We start from the raw sequence: 4,546 nt of genomic DNA, 5'->3' as shown, positions 1-4,546 counted from the left end.
AATTACTATAATGAAAACAGTTTGATTCTGGCACTTAATAGAAAGATCAATGTAACAAAATAGAATATGGAAATAGAATAAAGCAATTCACAGATTTACTAAACCATAGAAGTAATATTTTATATCAGTGGAGAGAATATGGATTATTCAATAAGTATTAGAACAGCAAAATACCTGTCTGGGGAAAAAATAAAATGAATTCATTTCTCATTTCCTACAACAAATATAAATCCAAGATACATTAAAGATACATAAAGATACATTAAATTTAATAAAAATTTTTAAAATATACATAAAAACTCAAAGTTGTCTTTTTAAAAATCATAATCGTGAGTAGGAATGGATTTTCTAATTAAGATGCAAAAACCTAGATGTCAAAAAACAGTGGCTCTCAACCTCGGCTGCACATTAGAATCGACTTAAGGAACTTGTAAAAAATCCTTGAACTTCATCCCAGAAAAAAATGATTCAGGACCTCTGGGGATGGGGCCTAAATCTCTGTTTTTCTTTTGTTTTTTTGTTTGGTTGATTGATTAATTTTTTTTTAATGTTCTGCGGGTGATTCTGATACACTGTTAGACTTGAGAAAATTGCCACAAAATAAAACCTTCAGATTATTCCCATATCACTCTGGAAACTATCTCAGATATTCTTTGCCAAGAGTGGCTCAATTGCCATTTTTATTTTGCAGCTGCCACCCTCTTCTCTCAGAGGCTTGCTGCCTTCTTGGCTTTCACCCACAAACAAAAGGACAGATCCTTTCCATTTTCAGAATGTTGAAAATCTTTTAAGGGTCCCTCAGCAGGGATGCTGGCAGAAAACAGAAGGCATTTTCAAATTGGGTAATGAGAAAAGTTTAATAAAGAGGTTGTATACAGATGGAACCATTCATATCTTGGTTGCAGTGGTGATTACATGAGAATCTACATATGTGATAGAATTTTGTAGGACTATATAAAAAAAGCAGTGAATTTGAAAACTGATGTAATCCCAGTAAGGTATATAGTCCAGTCAATAGTATAATATCAATGTAAATTTTCTTATGTTGATACTCTTTCCTTTGTAAAATGTTATTGATGTGGGAAACAAAGGCAGAAGAAAAATTATTATTTTTTTAAGATTTTATGTATTTATTCATGAGAGAAAGAGAGAGAGAGAGAGAGGCAGAGACACAGGCAGAGGGAGAAGTAGGCTGTATGAAGGAAGCCCTATGTGGGACTCAATCCTGGGACCCCAGAATCACGCCCTGAGCCGAAGGCAGACGCACTCAATCGCTGAGCCACCCAGGCGTCCCAAAAAATTAAATCTCCTTATTACCTACAGCCCATTGACAAGTTCTTGAAACAGGCAGAGTGACCTTCCTCTAGGGACTTAACTGCCTCAATGTTAATACTTTGCCAAGGGCAAAAGGCAATCTTAGCCCAATCCTCATGATTCTATAAGCCCACTTTAACATATACAAATTCCTTTAGAAATTTCCTTTATCTCTAAACCCCTCAAGATATGTGTTGACAATCATCCCCCAAGCATATGGCCCACTGATACACATCTGAAGGATCTCATGACTAAGATTTTATTAGACGGTAATAAATGACCCTTTCCCAACAATAGCTAGCCCCCTCAAGGTCCTGGAATCCAAAATTCCTTATGACTTATGCTGTCCCTAACCTCCTCCCAACTTGAAAGGATATAATGAGCCACTCCTCATGACCCCAGTGCAGCTCTTTCTGCCCACAGGTCCTGTCCCTGTGCTTTAATAAAATCATCTTTTTTGCACCAAAGTTGTCTCAAGAATTCTTTTTTGAAGGGGTAAGAAATATCAGAAAGGGAGACAGAACATGAAGACTCCTAACTCTGGGAAACAAACTAGGGGTGGTGGAAGGGGAGGAGGGTGGGGGGTGGGGGTGACTGGGTGATGGGCACTGAGGGGGGCACTTGACAGGATGAGCACTGGGTGTTATTCTGTATGATGGCAAATTGAACACCAATAAAAAATAAATTTATTATTAAAAAAAATTCTTTCTCGGCCATTGGCTTCGAATCCTAATGTCTTTTCCTACATCATTATTGTTGGGGAAAGCTGGGTGAAGGTACACAGAATCTCTCTGTATTATTTTTGCAAGTTCTTGTGAGTCCTAATTTTTCCAAAATAAAGTGTTAAAAAGAGAGACCGTTTATGAAGATGTGAGTGAGGAGCAGGAAAATCACACAAGGGATGTTGTAGCAACTCAGAATTCAACAATTGGGCCCAGTTTCCCACTCCCAGGCCTGAAATAAGAGTTGCTAGGGTTGGGAGGGGGGAGAGGGAGGGAGGAAGGGAGGGAGAGAGAGAGAGAGAGAGAATGAAAAGAAGCTGTATGAAAAGAGCTATCTGAGGGCGCTGTGACCTTGAGACAAGGGATGCCAAGTGGTCTAAGATACGGAATTCATTGAAAGTGGGCCTTGGCTCATTGTCTGAAATTGAGCAAAATTAGTCTGAGGGCATGAGAGGAATTGTAAAGTTTGGAGTAGCCACTGGAAGGAAATTTATGAGGCAGGGTAAGATTTTACAAGGAGTCCAATCTGGGAAAAGTAAATAATTACCAAAAACATTTGTTATCATCTTTTAAGTAATAATGAATCTCACAAGCATTATATGATTGTATTAGCTGGGACTTTTCAGAGAAACAGATTCAATAGGATATATGCACATATAGAAAGATTTCTTATAGGGAATTGGCTCATGTGATTCTGGAGTTTGAGAAGTCCCAAGATCTGTAGTTGGCAAACTGGAGACCAATGTCTTGGTTCCAGTCTAAGTTTGAAAGCCTGAGAACAGGAGGAGCTTCGGGTCCTCGGAGCGTCCGGACTGCGCAGCTTGACGTTCGTCCCTGGTGCCTGCAGCATCCTCTGCCTTTTTCCCGGGCAGCGCTATGGGCGGCCAGAAAGTCACCATGTCTATTCTCAAGATCCACGCCAGGGAGATCTTTGACTCTCGTGGGAACCCCACTGTTGAGGTTGACCTCTACACCTCCAAAGGTCTCTTCAGAGCTGCTGTGCCCAGTGGTGCCTCCACTGGTATCTACGAGGCCCTCGAGCTCCGGGACAATGACAAGACACGCTACATGGGGAAAGGTGTCTCAAAGGCTGTTGAGCACATCAATAAAACTATTGCACCTGCCCTGGTTAGCAAGAAAGTGAACGTTGTGGAGCAGGAAAAGATTGACAAACTGATGATCAAGATGGACGGGACAGAGAATAAATCTAAATTTGGTGCAAATGCCATTCTGGAGTGTCCCTGGCTGTCTGCAAGGCGGGGGCTGTCGAGAAGGGGGTGCCCCTGTACCGCCACATTGCTGATTTGGCTGGCAATTCTGAAGTTATCCTGCCAGTTCCGGCTTTCAATGTCATCAAGGTGGTTCCCATGCTGGCAACAAGCTGGCCATGCAGGAGTTCATGATCCTTCCCGTTGGTGCAGCGAACTTCAAGGAGGCCATGCGCATCGGAGCAGAGGTTTATCACAACCTGAAGAATGTCATCAAGGAGAAATATGGAAAAGATGCCACCAATGTGGGCGATGAAGGTGGATTTGCTCCTAATATCCTGGAGAACAAAGAAGCTCTGGAACTGCTGAAGAATGCCATCGGGAAGGCTGGCTACACCGATAAGGTGGTCATCGGCATGGACATAGCTGCTTCCGAGTTCTTCAGGTCTGGAAGTATGACCTGGACTTCAAGTCCCCTGATGACCCCAGCAGGTACATCACGCCTGACCAGCTGGCTGACCTCTACAAGTCCTTCATCAGGAACTACCCAGTGGCGTCTTTTGAAGACCCCTTCAACCAGGATGACTGGGAAGTTTGGCAGAACTTCACTGCCAGCGCTGGAATCCAAGTGGTGGGGGACGATCTCACCGTGACCAACCCGAAGCAGATTTCCAAGGCTGTGGGCAAGAAATCGTGCAACTGCCTCCTGCTTAAAGTGAACCAGATTGGCTCTGTGACCGAGTCTCTTCAGGCGTGCAAGCTGGCCCAGTCCAATGGGTGGGGCGTCATGGTGTCGCATCGCTCTGGGGAGACCAAAGATACCTTTATCGCTGACCTGGTGGTGGGACTCTGCACTGGGCAGGTCAAGACAGGTGCACCATGCAGATCCGAGCGCTTGGCCAAGTACAACCAGATCCTCAGAATTGAAGAGGAACTGGGTAGCAAGGCCAAGTTCGTCGGCAGAAGCTTCAGAAACCCCCTTGCCAAGTAAGGTCCAGGTGGCGCACCCTGTGGTCCTGAGTCGGCTCGTTAGACCTCTGCTCCCCCGGCCAGCTCGAGGCCCCCAGCCCAAAGTGGCAGGGCCCTGTGCTAGTTAGCTGCTCTCTCCTTTCCCCGTGATGTTCTCAAAGCTTCCTTAGAGTTGCTACAGAAGCCAGACTTGACCATCTGGAACCCTGCTGGGAACCCTAGCTCTGTAAACATGTGATTGGTCCAAATCATTGCTTTCTCACCTCACTTCCACCAAGCGTCTGGAGCCAGGTCTGTCTATGTAATAATCTCAAGGTGTCCACAGGCAAGATC

General features: G+C 44.2%; 1 pseudogene; it reads left to right on the top strand.

Moving 5' to 3' along the window:
• The first annotated feature begins 2,879 nt into the window (after window positions 1-2,879).
• On the top strand, window positions 2,880-4,330 carry LOC611472 (annotated as a pseudogene).
• The last annotated feature ends 216 nt before the right edge of the window (window positions 4,331-4,546 follow it).

Source organism: Canis lupus, chromosome X (genome assembly GCF_011100685.1).
Source record: "Canis lupus familiaris isolate Mischka breed German Shepherd chromosome X, alternate assembly UU_Cfam_GSD_1.0, whole genome shotgun sequence".
NCBI classification, from domain to species: domain Eukaryota; kingdom Metazoa; phylum Chordata; class Mammalia; order Carnivora; family Canidae; genus Canis; species Canis lupus.
This window is presented reverse-complemented; position numbering and strand designations above follow the sequence as displayed.